Here is an 11,132-nt window from a genome sequence, read left to right as displayed (position 1 = left end):
TCAAGCATAGATGCATGGGTAAAACTCAAATAAGAAGATCGAATTTGAAAACTCAACTAAAGAGATTCGATCTGCAAAAAGAATCAATCGAATCGGAGCTACGGAACTGAAACTACGGTCAAAAGAACATCGAAAACAAATCTGCTTGAAACCGAATTTTAAATTGTCAAAACCTTGTTCAAGTTCATGAAACAGAAAGAGGGGCTCGCGATGAAGATTTTGGCGTTGGTTTCACTGGATTTGGACAAACGGCTGAAAAGATACGAGGGTTTGAAGATCAGGGGCAAATCTGCGATAAAAATAATCGCGGATAGGTCCCTGGCCGAAAATAAAATAAAAAGAAAAGACTAACGAACGAACGTTCGCTATCTGAACCTAACCGGCGAATAGCGTTCATAAAAACGAACAAATGGACGAACGCCCGCTAAACAAATAAACTGTCGAAATGAACCGAACCGATCTAACTGAAAAAAACCGAGGTTTTTACCTAAAAACCAAAAAAAATCGGCGGATCCGGATCGGATCGGGAACGGTGGCGGCTCCGGTGGCGAGGCGGCGGTTCCGGCGAGGCGAGGCGCTACGGGGCGGCGGCGGGGTGCGGCGCAGGGCGGCGCGGGCGGCGTGCGGGCGGCGGTGAGCGGCGGCGAGCGGGCGTTGTTGCTATTGTTGGCGGCGGTGGCTCAGGGTGGGGTTTGGGGGCGAGGCGGTGACTTTTAAGGAGGGCGGGGCGGGGCCGGCTTGGGGAGGGGGCAAACCGAGGTGGCGGCGGCGTCCCGGGCTCCGGCGGAGTCCGGCTCGGGCAAGTAGGCGAGCGCGGGGAAGGCGGCGGCGGTGCCGGGCCGGCTGGGCTTCGGCCCAGTTTGGTCCCCGAATAGTTTTTTTAAACAGATTCCGCCGAAAAATCCTAATAAAATAAGACTAAAAATCTTAAAATGCCAAAACAAATTTTCACCGTCTAAATAAAATATTTAGAACATGATGAACATTTTCTTGGCCTAAAAATGCAAATTTTGAAAAATGCATATTTTTCTAATTCAAATAAAATAGCAATAAAAGCTAAAATAAATTATTTATTTGATTTTGACATTTTTCCTCCAATATTTTTTTTATTTTGGAGAAGTCATATTATCTCCTCTCATATATTTTAATTTGAAATATTTTTGGAGAGCAAAATAATAAAACCAAAATGATCCTTGTTTTCGATATTTGAGAAAATTCAAATATGAAAACGGTGGAATCACCAACTCTCTTCGTGGGTCCTTGAGTTGCTTAGAATTTCGAGGATCGCAAAACAAAATGCAATAAAATATGATATGCATATGATGACCTATGTATAACATTCCAAATCGAAAATTTGGGATGTTACAGAAACAATATCCTGGGTACCCATAATGCTGGCAAGATGCTTAGGAAGCTTATTAACTTTCTCTTGTTTGGCGCTTAAATCCTCCAGTGCTTGCTGTTGCACCAGAAAGTATGCATCTGAATTCTGCAGGGACTTCCTCAGTCCTTCAGCTTCCTGTCGCAGCACATCTGATCGATGTCTTTCAACTTGAAGCTGAGACTCAAGAAGACGAACTGATTCAGGCAGCGAGTTCGAAGAGCTTGTGCCAGTAGTAGTGGCCAGTAACTCGAACACTACATCAAGACAAGACTTTGGGGTTCTCTCACTGTCGTCAAGGTAGTTTTTATCAACTTTCTTGGAGACCAACAGGGATGTCTCACTATCTTGAACCTTATCTGCATTATTTCCTTTACCATTGCATAATGGGGTACTGTTCTCCAATATTTTGTCCGCATTCTAAAAGAGAAACAAGCAGACACATCACAGGTTTACCATGTTGTATATGAAACTCATTTTGGTAAATCAGTTCAGTAGTAAAGTGCACAGGATAACAGCATGAAACAAACATATATCTATGTACCATGGTCACTTTATGGTCTATATCATTCTAGTTTTTGTTGCCAAATCAGATAGAGACACAGTTCAAATAATATTTGTTCAAGACAAAGCAGAATAGACAGAATATAAGTGTGGGAAACTATAGAGCAATAACAACACTTGTAATGTGCATGACATGAGAACATAACTGTTTATTCAATTGAAACTGAAATCAACATAGAGCAAGTTACAACAGCAAACCAGTTAAAGAAACAGGTTTAAAACATACCTGTTGCGCCATTGGAGTTTTAATTCCATCCTTCAAATTTGAAAATAGTTGGTCTGAGTAAATACAGTGATGCAAGAGCAAAGGAGTATGAACCATAGCTACAGAACCTGACCTGAGAACAATTCTTCTTCTCCTTTAAGCGTTGAGTTGGGATTCGGAGTGGTGGTCCTCGTGCTTTGGGCACTTTAGTTCCTTTACTAACTGCTCGTGTTTGGGTGCTCTGTGGTGGAGACGATGCTGCGTCAACTGGAACTGGGTTACTATCTGCCGGGGTTGGGGTTAGAAGGGGTGTAGCTGGTTCTCTGTCCAACTGGGTAGGGGTACAATCTGCGAGAATCCGGGTTATGTGTGGTGGGTCTGGTTCTTGGGCAAGTACAACCGTGGTTCTATCTGCATCAACTGGTAGCACTATCTTTTCTGAAGACCGTGTTGTTACTCCCTTAGATACTGCCATCACCCTCTCCAATTCAAATGGCTGATAAACAAGAAAAGTAATTGAATGTACAGACATTGTATGATAGACAGGTGCAATGGATAGTGGGGAATAAAAGAGGGCATGAAATAATTCATGTTGTCTAACCAAACAGGATAGCATGATACAATTTCACATATATGATGGCTAACTAAACAAGATAGCATGACACAATTTCACATTGTGATGGCTAACTAAAAAATGGAAAGACATAGTTCAAAATATGATGACTATGTAAACAGGATGACATGATATAACTATATCATGTGTTTATTAAATAGGTTGGCATGCCATAATTCACATATATGCCGCCTATGGAAACATGATAGCATGATACAATTCCCGGATAGAATGACATAATTCAAAATATGATGACTGTAAACACTAAACAGGATGAGATGATATAACTATATGATGTCTTTATTAAATGGGTTGCCATGCCATAATTCAGATAGATGTTGTGTATGTAAACATGATGGAATGATATAATTCAAATATATAATTTATATAGTAAGCAAGTAAGCAGATGGCAATCCATATATGATGTAAAAACTAAGCAATGGAAGACAACATGCATGACATGGTAATATAACCCTGCCAAGTTTGAGCATAGACCTCAGGGGGGAAATAGGACTGGTCATCAGTCTCTGAATCCTCCTCTGAGGAGCTCTCTATATCCAGCAAGATGTCTGCTTCAGTAGGTAGCATTGTCTGCTCTGAATACCTTGCTTTCACTCCAGACACTTCCATCACCGCTTCAAATGCCTGATGCACAGGAAGAGTAGTTGAATATACAAACGTTGTCGACAAATGGAACATGTAATACAAAAAAATGATAGCATGATATCATTCACATACACGATGATTGGCTCAACAGCATGGCATTGCATAATTCACATATATAATGCCTTTGCAACAAGATATCATTGCATAATTCACATATATAATGTCTTGCAACAAGATGGCAATGCATAATTCACATATATGGTAATTAGACACTAAACAGGTGGCATTCACACAAAGCATGTCTAAACTAATCAAATGACATAGCAATGCAAGACACCATACACACGATATAAGCAACATAACCCTGCCAAGTTAGAACATACACCTCGGGGGAAATAGGACTGATCATCTTTCTCTGAATCCTCCTCTGAGGAGCTATCCGTAACAAGCGAGATATGCGCTTCGTCAGATAGCATAGTCTGCTCTGAAGACCTTGTTTCAGTCCAGAATTTTCCATCACCGTGTCAAATGGCTGATGCACACGAAGAGAAGTTGAATGTACTAACATTGTTGACAAATATAATACATAGCAAAAAAAAGGATGGCCTGATATAATTCACATATAAGATGACTGGCTAAGCAGGATGGCATTGCAAAATTCACATATATGATGCCTTGCTAAACAAGATGGTGTTGCATAATTCACATAAATGATGAATAAACTAAACAGATGGCATTCACACAAAGCATGTCTAAACTAAGCAGTTGACATATTTGATGTATAAAGTAAGCAATGCAAGGCACCATATGCATGATATAACCAACATCAGCATGCCAAGTTAGAGCGAAGACCTCAGGGGGTAAATAGGAGTGGTCTTCTCCTTCTGAATCCCCCTTAGAACAGATATCTTCCTCTCGATTACAATCCGAAATGGGTGGAGGGGGGCTGCCTTTGCCGCTACCATGGAGCGACGTTTGCATGAAATTTTATTGCCATGCAAGGCTCGTCTCTTTTGCTCTACATGTTCAGTTCCATTGTGTACAATAACTGACATGCATTGGAATAAAACATAGTGAGATTATGTAAGGAGTGCATGCAGAAATCCAGAGTGATGGTAGCAACCTGTGGATAGACCCAAAACCAATGGTAGCAGGCAGATAATGGCTTCAGTTAAAAAATACAGATAAAGGCTTCTTTACTGTTTGTTTCCCACCCAACATGAAACTCACAGTAGACACCAGAGATTAACCAGATAGTAGATAGATACTATTGATTGCGGCCCCGATATGTACCCCACAACCATTTAAAAACTCAAGTTTGACCATTAGTTTGGAGCTGACTCAGAGTCTAATCGGTGAATAGGACGATAAAGTAGCATGTAATATTAAGCGATGCATAACGTAAGCAGACACGAACGAGTGCGACCTCTCTTGCGGACCTGTGTAGTCCTCGAGGTCATCTGCTCGGTTGATGATGGTAATGCAGTTGTCATGGCTACCGGGGGCGGGGAAGAAAATCTGAGGCGGCGAAAGACAGTCTGGAGGCCGGATCCCTGCTGTGCTGGACCCTTCTGTCATTGGAGCAGCTGAGCTTGGGTGGACGACGGCGCAGCAGGAGCGGGACAAACCACATAAGGTTTTGTTTGAAAACTATCTGTAAGAGAAGTAATTCTGTAAGGGCTCGTTTGAATTGGAGGATTCTAACAACGCAGAGATAGGAAATACACAGTAATAGGATAGGAATGCACGTGCAAAATAGAGAATTTAAAAATACAGGATTTCTGCCAATCTGGGTGTTTGGTTCACAAGAATTGGAAGATCATAGGATGCAAAGAAGCATGGTGAGATTAAGTCAAACCACAAGAAAATGTATGGTTATAATGCTATTATGCTACTATCTCTTAGTCTTGTGCTTCATGAATAGGAATTTGAAAAGGAGGACAAGTGGAAATTAAAACCTGTACGTTTTTTCTTTCAAGGAGACACTAAAGGAACAAATCCTACAGTTTTCCTTTGCTCCATTCCTTTGAACCAAATGCATGAATAGTAGTACCATAGGAAACTTTCCAATTCCTATGTTTTCCTTCACTTTTCCTTTCAAGCACTAGCGATTCTAGTAGGCAGGCTTGAGCAAGGAAAAGCTACACCCAAAAAATGTTTTGTGCTACTTGCCTACTTCTACTACTTTGGACCCAGGACACTGCCCTACTAGCTCAACTCCCAGGCCCATCGACAAATGCATAGCTCAAACACGCAGAGATAAATAATGATGGCGTTCAAGAGAGTCCATCACGGATAGCTAAGTTGCCTGGTACCTCATTGCTTGTCATATAGTAGGAGAAACTAATCATATTTCACGTTACTGCGTGTGCTCAGTGGACAAGATATATAACATGCAGAGTAAAAAAGAGATGCAACAAGTGTACAACCTCTTTGGCGAAGTCATGTCGATCTCAGCGTGATTGGGTTGGTCGGTGAGGATGATCCGGCTGACTTGGCTGTCGGAGGAGGGGAAGAAAATCTTAGGCATCTTGAGATGGAGCCCGGGGTACTGCTCCGCTGTGATGGAGGGTTTCGTCATCGGAGCAGCTCTGGTGAGTTGTACGACGCCGAGGCTGAAGCAGGACAGGAGAGACAACATTAACCTGAGTAGAATTCTAATAGCATCTCCAATAGATGACGAAAAATACATAACCACAAAGTGCTAGATGTAAAATACATCAGCTGCTCATCTCTGAACTTAACTGTCGAAACTGAATATAACTGTCGAAACTGAACTTAACCGTCGAAACTAAATTTTGCTGTCGAAACTGAATTTTACCGTCAAAACTGAATGCACTAGCTAGTAGCAGAAAAGCAGTAGCAGCAGCGCGTGCGAGAGCCGGTCGACTAAATTTTTCATATCTGGTCAGTCGATTTTCCAGCAGTTGGATACGAAATAAAGGGCCTGCAGTTCAACTTCAACCTCCACCACCCTGAGCCGCCAGCCACCACCGACCAAACCGCCGCCCTCCGCCGCCCGCGGCCGGCGGTGCGCCACCCCGCCCGCCCCGAAACCACTCCCCACCGCCGGCCCGCTGGCACCCCGGCCATCCCTCTAGCCCCCCCCCGTGCCAAGCTTTTTCTTCGGCGATCCCCACGCCACCGCCCCCACCCTGAACCGTAAGATAGATAGTGGGGTACCTCTCCGGCGAGCCCCCCTCCCCGCTGCGACTGGTTCTTCCTTAACTCCGGCGAGCCACCACCCCCTGAAAATTGACTGGCCCCAAAGTTGATTCGGTCGACTGAAGTGTAGCTAAATCGGAGCAGCATCGCAAGCAAGAGCAAGAGTGAGAGCAGCAGCGCGAGCAAGAGGAAGAGTAGACCAAGCAGAGGACTGAGAGCAAGAGCAGAGCAGCAGCGCGAGTAAGAGCTAAAGCAGCAGCAGCTCCTACTGATGTGGACATCGCCGCTGAGGGAGCGACACCGTGGAGGAAGTGGCCGGTGACGCCGCCGTGGATGGAGCCGCGCTGTGGAGGCTTGGGACCGAGCGCCGGCAGCACCGTGAGATCGAATCAAGAAGAAAATGCGACGATTAGTGTACAACCTCTTTGGTGGCACCTATTAGGCCTCAGCTTCATCTGAGGAAATGGTGATGATGATGCTCTTCCGGTGGTGCAGGTGAAGACGGCAGTGTGGGAATGGAGGTGGCGCGAAAGACAAGGGGAACATCGGGGCAGCTCCTTGGAGGTGGAGGACGGGGTGGCTGAACCGGCGGGACGACGAGATCGACGTCGGATCCTCATCTAGTACGGTGGATGAGGGACGTTGAGGTGTTGCTGTGGACGACGTCGTCGGGGAAGAGGATTCGGCTGGGTGGCGGACGGAGGAGGGTGTGGGGCTTCGCGGGTTTTCGCGGCCTCGTTGTACGAATGGGTGGGTGGATGGGATGGGAGTGGGGAACCATGGCTTAGCTAGGGACGCGCTTGTGCGAAATGTGGGGTAAGTTACGAAATTACCCCCACTGATTTGAGCTAGGCTGTTCTTCCGATTCAGGGGTATCACAGGCATTTCGCGTGTCGGGATTTCACAGGAGCTGGGAGTTTTCGCACGCGTTGTAATTTTGGAATAGCAAGGCGCGGGTTGAGATGGAGGTAGTTTTCGGAGCACAACGCCATGCATTACCACAAATTCAAATAAAATGTGAGATTGTTCGATATATAGTATTGTTTAGATTGTTCGATATTTAGTTGTAAGCTGCAAACGCCACACACTATCACAAATTCAAATAAAATGTGAGATTGTTCGATATATAGTATGGTTGAGATTGTTTGACATTTAGCTGTGAGTTGCAAACACCATGCATTATCACATTATGGTATAACATGTGCAAAACCACAGCACGCGTATCACCGCTATATTCATGCATGCATATGTTTATAACACTATGATCTCCTATTCAAATATATGAATCCACTTTCATATCAAATTATGATCTTTGTTAGTCTCTTACACCCACACAATCCTCTAACCTTTGTAGCTAGCACTAACTTTCTCTCGTGCATGCACACGCCCTCCTCGCCCTCCCCCTCCCTCAGCAATCTATCCATTGTGCACATTCATTTTTTTTCTTTAGGTCGTTCTCCCACAGTCTCCACAACTCCTTTCCAACACACACCGATCGATAAACCTCTCCAGTGTCTAGCTACAACATACGTACACACGCACCTTCCATCTCCTCCTTTCTGTGTCCATGCCTCGTGTCTCTCATACGGTCCCACACACGTGTAAACACTCGCCCCTCTTTTCATCGATATCACAACCACACACTCCTCCCCCTATCTAGCTAGTAGCTCGGCCTCTCGCACCACCTCCTAGCTCCATTATCTCTGTCTATCCGTCTCGCTGGGCCTTATTTGCCTCTAACAAATGGATGTACACCGACCGATCTCCCGCTATACATATAGCTAGCTAGGTCCTTATAACTTGTTTTCCCCATGCGTCGATCGATCTACCTCATTAGTTATGTCTCTCCCTTCCTCCGACAAACAACAATTGAGCTACCGATCTAGTTAGGTTTGCTTAGCAAACACATGGTTCCCCTTCATCATCCATGCATGCGTCCCGACAGATCTATCACGCACATGCACACACAGAAACACATCCCCACTCTTATTGATAATATCGCAGTTCTACCCTCAGTTTGTCTAGTAGGCCTCTCCCACCATCTTCAAGAAGCAACTCCATCACCCATCCAGCACTCTACCGCTCTCCCTCCCTCTCTCTTCTCTCTCTCTCTCTCTCTCTCTCTCTCTCTGTCCCAACCTATTTCCCGTCCTTCAGTTATGTATGGATGTCGACCCATCTCCCTCAAGACATAGATGGGTCTCTCCTTCTCAACACATATACGAGTCGTTCTACCTATTTAGTTAGGCCTCTGCCTCCCCCCTCCCCCCACCCAAACACACACACCGATACATCGAGCGCTCTAGTCATGTCTCCCTGCCACACACAAACTTGCCTTGTGCCCTCTGACGTTCTGGTAGGTCAGTCGCCCTATATCTTTGACTTGCACACACACAATTTTGATGGCTCTCTTCATCCATCTCGCACCCACCCACTTGATCCTCTCTTCGACTCTATCGATATCTATGACCCCTCCCTCTCTTCTCGTGGATCGCCCCCTTTGGCCCTCTCTATATGATATGGATATGCCTCTATTTCACACACATTGCATGCAAAATTTTGTTTCAGATGTCATCGACACATATTCCCACAAATACATTCACGAACTCACCCCCCCCCCCAAAACAAAAAACACTCATGAATGCACACGCCACCTGTCTAGGTTTGTATCTCTCTCACACACCCCCACGTAGGTGGGGGACGTGCACGAAGAGAAGAGGTGCACGCACGGTGCACGTACTCCCGTCTCTTTCCCAACCACACCCGCCCGGGTACACGATGGAGCTCATTTCTGTACGAAAAGGCAACCCACGTGGTAATTTGACACGTGTACTGGTTGTCCACTTGATGGAGGATCGTCTACCACGGGTGAACAAACAAATTGCGACTTGACGCGTTATGTTAAAAAAGAGGCAAACCATGTGGGGCCTACCTTAGAGGCAAGGCTCTATACACTGGAGTACTTTTTATGTGTCCCGTCAACTTGCAGAACGAGGAGAAGCTTGCTTAGTACGCTGTCTCACCCTTCCACGGGCGCGGTGGCTCGCAGGATGAGGTTAAGCTTGCTTACTAGTACGCCTTACGCCCGCTCCCTCGCCCACGCGCGCGGTGGCTCCTAGGACGAGGAGAAAATTTTACTACTCCCTCCGTTTACTCCTCGTCCCTACCTTGGTTAGAGAGATTATCATATTGTTTGGAATATATGTCCTTTAGTAGATTTCAGTATGAACTACTAGTACATACTCCAAACACTGATGTATATAGACGTATTTTAGAGTGTAGATTCACTCATTTGCTCCATATGTAGTCCATGTTGAAACGGACGTAATAGTACGCACTCTCCCTCGCCCCTCGACTCTCGCCCACGTGGTGGACGTGCATGTAACGCCCCGAATTCGATGCGCCGGGTGTCTTCCAGTTATTCGCCGTTATTGCCATGTCATTTTCTTGCGTGTTGCACTTTCCATGTCATCATCTGCATTGCATCTTCATGTTTTTAAAAACTTGCATCCGGTCTCTTTCTCCGTTGTCCGTTTCGTTATCCGTTTCTCTCACATGCACCTGTTGCACCTCTCAGTCCTTGTTTCGTGAGCGGGAGAAAAATGTTCTCGGAATGAGCCGAGATTTTTCAAGTGGCCTTGGTATATCACCGGTAGACCGCCTGTCAAATTTTGTTCCATTTGGAGTTCGTTTGATGCCCGGACGGTTAACCGGGTAACCGCGAAAGCCCTCTCTCTTTGCAGCCCAGCCCCCTTCACCACAGCCCATGAGCCCATCCAAACCCCCTCCATGCTCTCGGTCGTTGGATCGTGATCGTGTGGGCGAAAACCGCTCCCCATTTGGACTCACCTAGCTCCCTCCACCTGTCCGCTCCGCCGCCTCCCACCGCCGCGGGCCCGCGCGAGCCCGCGCGCCGCCGCCGCCCGCGGGACGAGCGCCTCCGTGGCACGCGCCTCCAATCGCCGCAGCCTCGCCTCGTCTTCCGAGCGACCGGCGCCACCCTCGTCTCCCCGCGCCGTCGCACGTCCCACGCGCCGGCGCGCCGCCCCGCGCCCCAGATCCGGCCGGCCCCCGCTCCGTCCGACCTCCTCCTCGTCTTCCCCGGCGAGGTGCTCCGGTCAACCTCGGGAACCACGCCCAGATCTAGATCCAGCAGGTTGACCCCATTTTTTCCCAAGTCCCGAAATATTTACTTTCTAGTGCCCTGTTCAACATGCTATACCTCCTCATCCGTATAACCGTTTTGCATGCATAATATGTCAAAATGTTAACTGGGAGATGCCCTTCATTTTGTTCCATTGTGTCATGCTTGTTTGAGTTCATATGGATGCCCTTATCATCGTTGCAAGAGTGTTATATGATGTTGTCTGCTGTAGTTTCACAGAAGTTGCTCATTTGTCATTTTTATATCTTTTTGTGTGTGCATCCATTGAGCATGATGTCTACATGTTTTAGGAGCATATTCATGCCGTCTTTACAGTGGTGCGATCCATGTATTTTTGTGTGCTTTGTGGTGAGTGAAACAAGCTTGTGAATTGGGCTACTTGTTGTTACTGTTTTTGCTAGTCTGAATCTGTTATATCATGATGCTATATAAA

This window comes from Triticum aestivum, chromosome 7D (assembly GCF_018294505.1).
Source record: "Triticum aestivum cultivar Chinese Spring chromosome 7D, IWGSC CS RefSeq v2.1, whole genome shotgun sequence".
In the NCBI taxonomy this organism is placed as follows: Eukaryota; Viridiplantae; Streptophyta; class Magnoliopsida; order Poales; family Poaceae; genus Triticum; species Triticum aestivum.
The sequence above is the reverse complement of the archived record's forward strand: the minus strand, read 5'-3'. Positions refer to the sequence as shown.